Below are 14398 nucleotides of genomic sequence, written 5' to 3'. Positions count from 1 at the left end.
ATTTTTTTAACACTGTAAACATATTGTGGGTATAATTTTTATTTGTCCAAAAATGTAAGGTTCTTAAGAATTATATTTAACCTATATTATATTTAGTACTAAATATTATAACAAAATTTTGTAAGTAATATCATTGAGTATACAGTGCATACAAAATATACTTATGTAGATCATTAAATATCTGAGCAAAGAAGTTGAAAAAACTTTCTGAATACATTTTATCCGTCTGCTAGCTCGGTAATTCGAAATATCATTTGACGGTCTATAAGTTTAAGTAAGCCACGGATTAAGAGTCTGTACTACCCATGCCCTGAAAAAACCTAAAACTATTAAGTTTATAAAATTATCTAAAAGATACTTGATTCCAGATGTATACAAATCATGCGGTACAATGGATCAGGCTATTAGGGATAGAACTTAACAGACAACTTTTATTCCAAAAACGTATAAAAAATATACATTAGACTTATATTTTACAATACATAATAGTTTGTGTAGAAAATGTTGTCACGATAATTTATTAAACAATATTTTTACACAAATTGTTAAGTAACTGTTTCGAATGTAACTTTTTTATTAAAGTCCTATAACTATTTTAAGCTCTTACATATAACAAGCCTAATATATTATGAAAAACTGTTTGTATTTTACCCGTTCTTAAGTGTATTTCTACGAGATACGATCGCTGTCGTTGTAAAGACACTCAAGACTTACTCGAGAAGTACGAAAACTTATTATCGATGCTCGTCACGGAAAACAACACTTCATCCCGTTGTTTATCCAAGCCGATGTTTTGTTTTTCGATGGCAATTCGAAACGTGCTGTCGACACGGACTTAACGGATTAGCCATCTGCTAAGTTACAAGCTAGAGACATAGTAATAATTAGGTATTATCGCGAGGGATTAGCCGCGTTAAGGTGTTAATACTCCAGACAATAATAATTATTCGGCAATTCAAAGTGTTTTCTAATAATTTCGTCTGTAGCGTCTATAGCGCCTCTTGTCCTACAACCTTTGGTCCTATGCACGAGTGCTAATTGACTGCAAGTGCATAGGTGTCAGCAGCAGCAACTGTTTAGATCCTCTAACAGCAGCTATAACAGTTATAGAAACACTCGTGTATTATTTCGTATAGCCGTTCAAAAGAAAAGTTTACCGCCGCCCGTTCGACAACGGTACGGTTTTTATTGCTCCAAATGGAATAGATTACACAAATAGAAACGCGGGGAACCAACGCCCTTATCCTTATATGTGTGTGTATATTGTGTTTGTACGGTACACGATAACCAATTAAACGTTACAGGAAAACCAATAGCCGGCTCCTCCGTCCGTCAGAGGCATAACTTATACTCTCTCCGTACGGACGTTGTAATCCCTTTTATTGGATATGTTTTCGGGCGGCGTGGCAAAAACGGACTTCCACATATGCACGAGGACTTGTCCCTTCTTCCCCTTTGACACTCGAAATTACGACCAGAGTTATATTATACACACTAGTAACGATAACTGTTTTCGGAAATTCTCTCTCTCTCTTGGCCGAATGTCTGACAACCGCTGATGTTTACGACGGTCTAATCACAAATGTTTTGATGTCCTCACCCATCCTCCCCTTGTTTTGATCTGCCCCTTTTACGGCAAAAGCACATTTATCCCATGTATATGGCGGGCTCGCGTTATTTTTATATACTTTTTTTTTCTTCGTTAATAATAATAATAATAATAATATCGTGTATCCGTTTGATCTTCGGTCGCCGTAATATTATGTGCTTGGTCGTTATTTTTAACGACGACCATCAAAAACTGCCGAAGCGCAATAACTGCGACGACTTTCGTGTGTTTTTTTTTTTGTTTGCCTTTTAGTTTTACTTTAGTTTTTCACATTATCAACAAGGGTGCAACAATACCATACATAGCGGCAAATAGTCGTGCGTGTACAGTATGTTTGCTTACATGGTAAATAACATTCGGGCTTTCAAAAAAAAAAAAAAACACTCAGCTCCGCATCGAAGCTAAAAAACAATATTTTATTCGACAGAAACATAATTAAAAAATCATATTTTTTACAAATAAGACCTAAGTAAAATTTGAACTTTATCTGGACACCGTAATCCTGTTGAAAAGTTACAAAAAGTGTAATCGGCTCTTCGTTACAAAAATGTCGATCCGTTTTGCTTCAACGCCACAGGATTGTATTACCATGGCGTAGTGAAGTATGTTATAGCATGTTTTTTCACAGAAAAATATTTATACAATGAAAGTTGGAATTAATTTTTTTTTTATCAACAAAACAACATATTGTTTGTCTCTCGATTGCTACTCGGGTCGTTTATCATCAGCTTATCGAGACATCCGCACAATCACAATATGTTATATATACATAGCTGGTAAGTTGGTATACATTTTAAATTCACGATATCGTGTCATTTTTCCGAAAACAGGTCGTAAATTAATTTATTCCCCTATATATATACAGATAATAATATGCGATCCGGTGTATTATATATAAAGTCTCCGACACCCTCCCCCCGATCAAGGCACGTTCAAACCACCGCCGCCGATTCACAGATTTATCGTTTTCGCCTCACACGTCGCCTATCCGACGTACAAGTATATATTATTTCCACGGTATAAACGATTCCTGGGCGGTTATTTGTCACTTATACTACTACCACTACTACATGTATGCAGTACAGTGTGTTCCTCGGGTCGAAAACTTTGACGGATTACTCTGCACGGGGCCGAGGAGCAGTCAATTATCCGGCTAAGAACATAAGTCCACAAATAAATCTTTCTGCCGAATTTTCTTCCGTATGCGAGCACACACACACACACACACATCTAAGGGTTCTATATACAACACGAGTCTCGAACGGTCCCCTTGTATTGGGTAGAGTCCTTGGCGTCCCCGTGTCTTCGGTATATTATACACGACGCTTATTTTAAAACCAAACGGGTAATGGGGCCGTAAATAACAACAAAAGACGGTATTAAAACTTGTTGTTAAAACGGACAAGCAGCACCGGTACTACAGCGTCTACAAGAGTAAGACTATAATATTATATACATATAACCTCCGCAATACCTACTTAATATTATAATATATTATACCGTTGTGTTCGTTCGAAAAATTAGTGCCTCGTCGGTGAAATTTTAAAAATTAAATTGGGATAGCCAAGCAGTTTTGCTGCGATTTTAAGTCATACCAAACCTTACCCCACAAAATATTATAGTGTAAAAGGACAGCCTTATTACAGCTGTGGAGTCCTGAGTTAAGACATTCAAGTTTTCAATTGATAAATTATACCTAAGCAGAATTCCATGCAGTTCTCTCTTGAGACATTTACGACGTTTAAATTTGGGCACTTATAAATTCATTTTTGATACCTAATTAATTCACAAAGTTTATTATTTACCATTTTTTTTGTTACACATTTTGTTTTTTGCATTATATTTTGTTCTCTATGTTATTTTTTGTTCAATTCATAATTAACGAGTAACATTATATTTGCATATTCTGTACTTATAATTTGTACTAAAATGTTAAAAGAAGTTGTTTGAATTGTTATTGTTTTTTGTTACATTTTTATTAGTTCAATAGAAATCAAAATAAAACCTAAGTTTTCGTCTCAATTAGGTTTATGATTTTGCTATTTTAATTTTAAACCTATCTATAAATTACTGTTTGTTGTACATAATATTAGGTACTACTGTAATATACATAAGTACTAGTATCAGTGTTAGTTACGTTTATATACACACTAATAATTAATATGGCTACATTTTTATTTTTTAGAAATTATTTACTAATGGTTTATTTAATGGTAACTGCAGTTTTTTAAATTGTATTTTTTTTTCTATTATTTCTATTATTTTTATTATACATATCATTCAATGTTTGTTTGATGTTAATATATAAACACTAGTAAATGTGGTTATAGTTTTAGCTTCGATGATTTAGATACTATAATATGTATTAATGGTTTTTAAATATTGTAAAAACTTAAAACGATGCATAACTCATATAGATCTATTGTTTTCAATTTTCCACAAAAACCCTACACAAACGATACACTGCCGCGGGGTGTGGTGTGACGGGTGTGTGTTTGTCGAGGGCGATTTGGCGTGGACCGGTGGCGAAGAGACTGCAAAACGTTTAGGAACTTTATATTTTCACTGTATATATATATATATATACATACATATAATAATAGTGTTGATGATAATAATAGAATATAAGCGATAGGAATGACGTCTGGGGAACAGATGATACCGCGCGCCACAGAGCCGGGGCCGGCGTTCATAAAACTCCCCGAATCCAATTTGGCCATTCAAGTATAATAATATATATATATATATGTATGTATTTTTTTTTGTGCAAATCCACGTCATAAACCTGGGGGTGACCTGGAAAGGCATAAAAATTTGGAATACCCGAGGTGTTTGCCGTATGCAAAACGTACAATTGTATAACCGGACGTGACGATAAAACGACGGGGATTTGCTGCGATGGACAACAGCAGCTGCCGTCAATTTCGAGGGGAGGGTGAGAGAGAGCCCCAAGACCGGCGGTCCGGCACAAGCCCCATTTGCGTACTACCGCCGTCCGGACTTTATGCAGTCACCGGCGGCGCTTTTACGACCTAAGCCCAATACATATATACATAGATATATACTTACATACACCGACCCGTATGTTATGTGCAAGCCTATACCTATTCACGGCAAAATCTAGTGCATGTCATTACGCCGTTGCAAGTCTGTCGCAGCGATTAGCTTCGTTTATTTTACGAATAATCAATTCCCCTATTTCCCCAGTCGGGTTATGCACATAATAATATAACCGCCGCAGGTTTCTATATGCCGCAGCTAACTCACACGACTATATATATATACACCGGCATCACATCCGAAACAAAGCGCACAAGCTGCACGTATACTATTATTTCTACCATAACAATATTATTTGCACAAATCGTGATTTCATCGGTAAAAAAATTCAGCAAGAGCAATGTGACCATTACAAGAGTATAGACTGTATCGGGCCAGTGGTTAAAAGGCTGTCACAAGTCATACATCCAATAACCAACGACTGTGCTTATTGTAAACAATCTGTACACAGATTGTCTCCTTCTTCTTGTAGACTGATTGTAAAAATAAAACCGCATATCAATAATTATTATAAAACCGATATGACGTGAGTACCTGAGGTAATAAAGGACAAGTCGCCGGAGGGCGTTCTATACACACAGTTCTTGTAATTGCGTCCGTGTGGCTCGTGTATGTATATAATGACCAAGTTTGTGTGTGGCATTCGTGTATTTTATTTCGTATCGAATCCCGGCAAAGGGAGAGACACGCGTCCCTTTTTGCTGACCATCGGCACAGGTTATTTTATTATCGACGGCCGAGTGTAATAATTAGAAATGGAAACTGCACCGGACAGGGTGCTCGCCCTATACACAACACAGACATGGACATTGTCGCGGCCGCTATTGTTACACGTGTTTCGAGTTCCTTTTGCACATATAGTCTCCCCTCTCGTGCAACTGTCCCATACCTGTCTGCCGGTATAATATAAGTGTGTGTGTGTGTGTGTGTATGTGCATACTTGTCCCCTGGTCAGAGTGGCCCTTCGGCTGCTGCAAAAGAATTAGAGAGCCGTGCGTGCGTTTGAGTGGCGTTTGACACGACCGTGTCCAATCAAAGTTAAACTTCTCTCTATGCCCTTTGTCCCCGTCTTCCTCCACCCGCACCCGTGTTATTGTGGCCGGTTCACAATAGTCACACAAACAGCAGCAGCAGCAGCAGCTATATTAAATAGAGAGAGAGAGAGAGAGAGAGACACGAGTACATAGCTGATGTTCCAGAGAAACGCTTTTGGCCAGAAATTGACCGGTCCCGGACGTGACGTGAATGGCCACTAAACAACGTTATTTCCGATCCGGCGGTTTTTATTATTAAAGTATTTACGAGTGCCAATGGCTACCCCGCCCCCACCCCCACCCCCCTACTATCCCTCTCCTTCCACCCCTACGGATTATATTTATGTGGGATAAACGGTTCGAAACTATTAACGCAGCGTTTTCCGGTTTCGGTACATTTAACCTAAACAAATACAATAGTAATAATATGTTGTATTATTATCGTTTACCGATTGAAAATTTAACGTCGTAAACGTCGGTAGTAGTTGTTGTAAATAATACTAGTTAAAATATAATCCTATACGTTATTATTATTAATACAATAATATATTATATGAACGCGTTGTGTCTAATAAATAAGTACTATAATAATATGTATGTACTTTGCGATATTTGCAATGAGTGTTTTTCGGATACTTAAATATGTACATTACGATGTTATTTATGGAATCCTAAAAACCGGCAACGACAGTAATAATATGCAAAACGTCTATACTAAAGCGAAGCATCTATGTGCACCGCGCAGTCAATGTCTTCGCACGATTAACTTTAAACACATGCGACATTTTTATGGCGTTTAGATTACTATAATGTTACTTGGGTAAAATTGTATGCGAACAATACAACAGCTATATGTTTTGAACTCTGTGGTCTATGGATGACGGCAATTCGTCACTTATCTTAGGGATCTAAACCTAATGTTTGACGTCGCATACTTGCTGTTACTAGCCGCACAATATTATTATTGAAAATGATATTATAATGCACTCGTGGCAAGTAATAATTCCTTCCTTGTACGCCTAATTGACTTCACTCGACTGCGGTTTAGGAGGGGCGTGTGTTTGGTCAACAACTAGGGTACGTATAGAGGTTTATATTGAAAATCGTGTACAATATATTATAATTCCACGACCTAATAATATTATGTAGCAAGTAGCCAGTAGGTACATCCCAACAAGCTCCCGGACACGACCGCAAAATCGTTTCAAGAGCCCAAACTATTTTAGTTGTATATACTATATTATAATATATTGTATGTGTGTGTGTGTGTGTGTGTGTGACACCAGACATAATATATCATGTTAAAATAGTGATTGCCAGGGATTGTTCTTATATGGTTGACTAAATGTCATTACGGTTTCACGGAACACCGATTCCGACAGTACGTTTCTGTACTACTAATATAAATAATAATAATATCCTTTTTTTTATCTAATCCGAGGCCCTTAAATTATTATAATTCATTGTTTGACCGTATGTGTGTATATGTACAATAAATGGGATATTGACGAACGACCCGAGGGTATATAGAAACTTTCACGGATCAACAGCGTGCTCCTGTTGCGCAAACGGTTCCCACGGTGCACACGACAGCCCAAGATATCAACAAAAAGGAATAATAATAATAATATAATATAATCACCATCAATCATGGCTGTGCCTAACCATAATATTCACACTATGCCGGGCCGAGTGCACCGTGACCGGCCAACAGGTGCTACCTCGGTCCGATTCGTCATGTGGCTGCGTACCCAGAGCGAATATTATATTATTGATAATCGACATATCAGTGAAACCAATAACGTTCGTATTGTTAATTGTAATTAAAAAAAATAAAAATTACTAGTAGACAATATAGCGTGTGCGCATAATATTAGACTGTGTGATAACACACCGCGCATTTATTAGAGGCAATATCTAATCTAGTATAATATTATGTAAATTGATTACAATATACACCATGTGTCCATGGTGATCGACCGATGGCCGCAGTTGTTTGTGTACTTGTTCGATATTATCAACTCATACTATGGGCTACATCGTACAAATCGTGTACGCTTTCTTGGCACTTGTTGTAGTGTATTGGATTTTGTGGATGGTCATAACGCTGGCGCTCAACTATCACCGTGGACGAATGATATCGGACTATACGGCCCGGTATGGAGAGAGGCCGTGAAAATACGAAGAAAACAAGCAATATTATGAACATCCCTGGTACGGTTACTCGGCCGTAAAAATGCATAAAATAATATTTTAACGTACATCACCCAACAGCGCTTAGGACGCGATGTCATCGTTCGGTTTGGTTTGGTTGTCATAATATTATTTTTTATACATTTTACTAGTTACTTTATGTACATATTGGATATTATATATTTCTCTAAACAGCATCTGGGTCGTTAAATATTATTTTTTTTTTGTTAAATCGTTACAGCCGGCCATGCTATGCGCGTTTCGAAAAATGACAATTTTATAGTTTTCACATAAATCAAACATATCACAGCGCCGGTGCCCGGTAGTGTAATATTATAGTTTGTAAAACTTTTAATATTACAACATAGTGTTCGAGTTCGAACAGCTGGTTTTACGGCAATTAAACACGACACGCCGCGTTCATTAAAGGTTATTAAGACAAGTCGTGTGTGTGTGTGTGTGTGCCCAAGTCGTTCGGCCAGAAAATATTACACACTCTTTGGGCGATAACGGGGGCAACACAGAGTATACCCACTACTACTACTACTTATACGGATTTACCGTAGAATGTACTTCGGGCAAAGCGGTCGGTCGTTTTGAATGTGCCAAATACGCTTTTGTTACCCTTCGAGCATTAGTTAGATTAGACCGCAACCTGCAAGTGATTAGTTATTAGCCAAACGTCGGCCCGTTCTGGTGGTATTATTATATAGTTTGTGCACGCGTTTGTTTGTATAATATTGTTTTGAACGCCGTTCAAACATCATCATCGGTCCCGAGGCGTTTTGCTTTTGTGCGCACCGTCGGCCGCCAAGTTTGTTAAACTTCAACCGATGAGACATGGTCGAGCGCGGACCAAGACGGACTTCCTCCGGGGTATATACACGAACAATGACGGCGGCGGCGGCTTAAGGGATTTCGAAGGGAACCGAAGCCGACCCGTTGACAATAGCATAGGAACCTCTTCATCGCGCCGACAAGACGAGGAGAGAAGTAAATCAAGTTTTGGACACGCGTATATATGAATGAGATCTCGGTCCGGAACACGCCGCGTTATATTATTTCAATCTAAGATTTCCCGGTGTGTTTGTGCCCTGATCGACCACCACTGGGTCGGACGACTTCGGAATTCCGTGTTCTCCATTCGAGTGCAAACATATTATTGTTATCGCAAATTACACTCCTGCAAATATTTACCGGCAAGTGCGGGTACTTATAAGCACAGTGTTCCAACGGAGAGACTACAAAGCTGTGTTTGCACATTATAATTCAAGCGTCCGACTGTCCGTTCCAATCAATTAATCCGTCGTCGGTGACAAACCAAAGAAAACGGCCTGTCCGTATATCTAGTATTAGAGCTTTACCGGCGCAAAATATTTAACCGAATGGAAACCAGTAACACCCCATAGAGCAAAAAAAATGTTACCAACAAACTTAATATTAAAGTTTGTTAATACTTTTAAAAAAAAAAATGTTATTGGCAAGAGATTAAATGTTTAAAAAATATCATTAAACCAAATTTTGTTTAAATATAGAAAAAATTATTCAAACATTTAGTATATTATGTATAGCTAAGCACTGGAAACATTTTCTTAGTGTTTGGATTGGTGTTTTTCCTTCGTTTCAAACAGGTAAATGGTCCGGTAAAAAAAATTAACTACCGATAAAAACTATTCTGGTTATACTTAGTAAGCATACAATATAATTTTAACTTTAAATTAAGATTGCCAATACCGAACGCCTTAAGGTGTGTGCCGTTCTGTTATCGAAATCACCTGGACATTGTGAAAAAGAGAACTTGAAAATAAAAACAATTACAACACTTATCCCATCTACATATCTTGTCATGATTTGAATGTCATAATTTTGTGTATTTTTCTAAATGCGCGTATATTGAATGTGCAAAAACATTCAAGACGTTTATATAATAAGTCGAGTGATTCGCTGGATGGCTCTTTTGGACCCGAGGTACAGTTATAATAATATTATATAGTAAGTATATATTTTGTAAAATAATGTCGTACAGAGTCAAACGGACGGCGGCTATAAGCCGGAATTCCGGACGGTCTTTGCGGATGAAAAGCGCAAAGTCCAATTAACTTAATGGCTGCCCCGGCGCGCCATGATTCAGCGACAACGACTTAAGATGCTCGTGCGACGGACCGGGCAAGACGACAAAATAATAACTCTGGTATATTTTCCGGATAACATCAAGTCGGGTCGGATAATTTTTGGTGTAATAAATTTAACGGATTTCGCTGTCAGACCGGCCAAAACGATCGGAACGCGAGTACAGTTTTCCGGGGAAAACCCTCGGGTTTACGGTTTATTTTTCAATATAATACATACAGTGTGTACGGGAGATCCTATGCGACTGACTGACCCGCCGTACGTGGACAGTAAGCCCTTATATCGTTATACTTAGAGCGAGGGGCAAGTTTTCGGGGCCCCGTCGATACCGGCAAAGGTGTTAAACGCGATCGTGCACTTAGTCTGATTGAATGGGACGTGCGCTGGTAATTAACCGAAAGGGTTTTGCGGGTGTTATGGAGTAATGAATATACCGGCACGGAAGTTTTCGTCGGGCCCGCGGTCCCGGTGGAGCTGTCCGGACGTTCCAAGTGTATTATATTGTACAGGAAACATATTATTATTATTATCATCATACACACACATACACACCTACCCCGGGAATTAGGAAATAGGGCCGACCGAGGGTTATCGGTGCAGCGATTATAGAGGTCGTGCGATTTTCAACGCTCCAGTTGGTGTTTCGAAATTTAACTAATATTTACGACGCCTCGTGATCCTGTCTAAGACTGTTCATTAACATTCGTATTATACATATTACCTATTGTCATCCTTGTGCACCATCGGAGTGCAAGCCATAAGTCGCTTATAATACTTTCCAAATTTATTGGTCAACTCGAACGGTTCCTAACATACAGCGAATCCACCAAGGGTTGGATGTTTTGTCGATAAATCATCAAGCATATTATTACCTGAACGACTATTACAGCGGTACGGTAATTGTACAACATGTAGATATAGTGTACAGTGTACACGATAGTGTAGCAAAACACTAGGCTTGAGAATAATTAGACGGGGAATATGTTAATTATAATATTATCACAACGGTGTCCGTGGATTGCAAGAACACCACACATTGGGCATACTTGTTCTATGAAGCCAAAAGGTCATGATGTTATGATTGTTATGATGTTAAACGACATAAGTTTTAAACTTCTCATCCTTTAAGTGTTACCAGCAATGAATCTGACCTAGTGTTGGGCGAATTTAGACAAAATTAACACATTTTTAAAGGCTTTGACTGACTAAAGTTGAAATTAAGTTGAAAATAAGGAATCTAAATGAATACAATTGTGTTGGTTTTAGGGGTTTTAATTATAAATTAAATCACTATTACCTTACCTACAACATGAATATCGCTGTGTTTTTAAACTTATATAACATTTTTTATACATTCTTTATAGTTATTTAAACTCGGTGTTAACATTCCTGTAGAACAAATACAAATAATAACACATCAATAACACGATTGGTTTTCCAATACGAAAAAGTTATTTTGTTCTCTATTGTACAATATATAAATCACGTTATCGCAGACTTTTTACAACAACAATAATATGACCACACACGCTAGCCGAGCCTTTGGCACAGTGACCCGTTTTGTGTGCTGTCGCCGCTGCTGCCGTGGCTAATCGATGAAAACATAAGCATCTCGATTTTTAGTATCAACGCCACAATCGCCGCCAAACCTTTCGGCGGGTATACAATATTAATACCTACCTATGTGGGCGGATAATAACCGTTGCTGACGGTCGGGGACAGGCGGTGGCGGTAAGTTGGAGACCAACAAAAAAACCATAATAACGACTCTGTTGCACAATATTTTTACGACAAAGAACAAATACCTTCTGTGCGTGTCAGTACCGGGATTCAATAATAAACGTATCGGGATAAACATCCAAATAAGGCGCAAAAGGGATCGGCAGTCAAGGTGTCCCTTTTAAGTGCCACGACCGGACCGCTAACTGAGACCACACACCACCACCGTTGGGCCGAGGCACCCCCGCTGCAGGTATATAATAAGGACAACAGTAATAACAATAATGTATTATTGTATGTATATATATATATTGTTGTAACACAAGCCGCGATTGACAAATCTACGCCGATAATTCAATAAGAATAAAAATGAGAAGATAAATCCAATTTTGAAACGGCCACGTAGACGACTTGATATAGTGTAATTGCCCCACCGTTGACGCGCAATAAGAAAATCGACAGTAATGATAATAATTATTGCAAATAGTTTTATCTTTACACTGTGTTCTTGTTGTGTTGCGTCAATCGTCCGTGCAGGGTACTTTGCATTCAATAGATCTGCTGTTCTGTCCATCTGTCGTCGGATCGATGAATCTCAATCGATTTCAATCGGACTCGCATAGCAAATGAAATACTCTTGAAACCTTGAAAACATTTTCTATAGGCGTTCTTTTTTTGAGCTGCTATAAATCTAAAAGTCGTGTGCTTGTGTCGTAAGAATAATTTGTATAATGTTAATGTAGAATGTACATAAAAATTGTAGTGATGTACTATATTATGTCTGCTATCATACCACTTTACCTAACCGCTTAGGTACACAAAAATTGCATATTAAAATCAGCTATTTTTGACAAAAGCCTGTCAATACAGAATTGGATTAAAGTACATTTTTATGTTGTTTAGTAACGCAATTGCATGCCTTTTGAGTGTGGTTTTTATTTTTTTGGCTAAGGCGTAGGCGATAAATTCAGTACAGCTGTCGTTAGTCGTCGGCCCTGTGTATTCTGCTGGCCCTTGTTGGTTAATCTAGCCCCCCGAAGAATAAGACATGTTATTAAACCGATAAGATGTTGTAACAGCTGAGCTATGTACAAAAGTTGTATATAAAATAAATGAGCCAAGTGAAAATTACATAAATCATTCGGATTATATTGATTTTGATCAGTCCATAAAAGTTTAACTGATTATAATATTATAATATTACTATACTGTACTGTTGATACGCTTACCTCTGCTAAAATTATAAAACGTTTTCAATTTGTGAATATTGTAACATAGTAAACATAGTAGGTATTATCGACTGGACGAAAATCATGTATAAAACAAATTAAAAATGCCATGATAAATAAATATAATATATCATTGTTGTATAATAGTCATAACACAGCGTACTAATGCTATGTGTAAATATAACATACAATATTATGATATCGACCAGAGTAATGAACTATTCGTCCAACAGTTCATAAATAACCGTTATTGAGTATTGATTATTTTTTATTTACATCCATAGGGCGCTGTATGGAATTTAAAAATATTAATAAATAATCATTTTTACGCTAACCGGCCGTACAAAATATTATAATACCGATGTTATGGCTGAACAAAAACAATAGAAAAAACATTAAGACGGTGTAAGTACACGAGTGCATTGATGTGAATACGAAATAGATTACTTGTTAACAATGAGTAATCCGGGGGGAAGTACAAAAATTACTACAAGCGTACACTTTTTTTTTTGTATTAAACCAATAAAATACGGCGAACGGCACGTTGTCGTTGATAATAAAACCATATTATATTAGACACGATGACGTTTGGTGCATTAGCAACGAACGACTATGCGGTCAAGTGCTCTTCGGATTTAATGCGACCCATGTCGGCAAATATAGAGGGAAGTCGATCCAAGTAATATTATGAACGTCCGCTGGTAGTTTGTAGACGACTCGAGATGTGCATAATAAATAATAGTATTACATATAATAATATATCCTACTGTACACTAAGAGTACCGATTATTTAAATGCAGTTTTCATAAGATTGTCTACTTTGCTCGTTTGTAATAATTGTACATGCTTTTAGTTAGATTTATTTATATTTCTCGGGTAATGTTAATAATGTGATTTGGCAAAGTCAACAACAAGACGTCTCAGACTGGGTTTTCTTTTTTTAAATTTTAACTTCCCATTTTCAAATGAATAATGTTTTATATACATATTACATTGTGTTGAAACAGTTGGGAGGTAAACTAATAAATATATACATATATATATAAATCAAATAATGTACAGCTGTTGTACACGTTAATTGTGACTTCTAGCAAACTAGCATAAAGTTTAAATATAATGTACTGAAAAATCAACAGGATATATACATAAATATAAATATATGTATAAATAAATATTGTTTTTGCCATTGTGCATCTATGTTAATTCTTACTGTTTTTTTTTTTTTTTTTAGTAGAATTTATTAAAAATACAAACTAGGTATATGGAATACAATAGAATACAAGTATGGGAATTTCGGTGGAGCCTTGAAATTATATATTGTCCAATTCGGAATAGAGGGAGAATATGAGTCATCCATTCGTCTGATAAATTATTGCGACTCATAATCGTTAATTAGACACGTGTGCTTTTTCGCTGAATGTCGG

The 14398-nt window shown here is 37.0% G+C and overlaps 1 protein-coding gene across 1 annotated transcript in view; it reads left to right on the top strand.

Moving 5' to 3' along the window:
• Window positions 1-14398, top strand: part of LOC126842838 (uncharacterized) — a 61705-nt gene that overhangs the window by 27671 nt on the left and 19636 nt on the right. The window lies entirely within an intron of this gene.

Source organism: Adelges cooleyi, unplaced genomic scaffold (genome assembly GCF_023614345.1).
Source record: "Adelges cooleyi isolate 19-005CV unplaced genomic scaffold, UGA_ACOO_1.1 ACOO_flye_CR_arks_rails_tigmint_CR_PRNA_574, whole genome shotgun sequence".
In the NCBI taxonomy this organism is placed as follows: domain Eukaryota; kingdom Metazoa; phylum Arthropoda; class Insecta; order Hemiptera; family Adelgidae; genus Adelges; species Adelges cooleyi.
The sequence above is the reverse complement of the archived record's forward strand: the minus strand, read 5'-3'. Positions and strand labels throughout refer to the sequence as shown.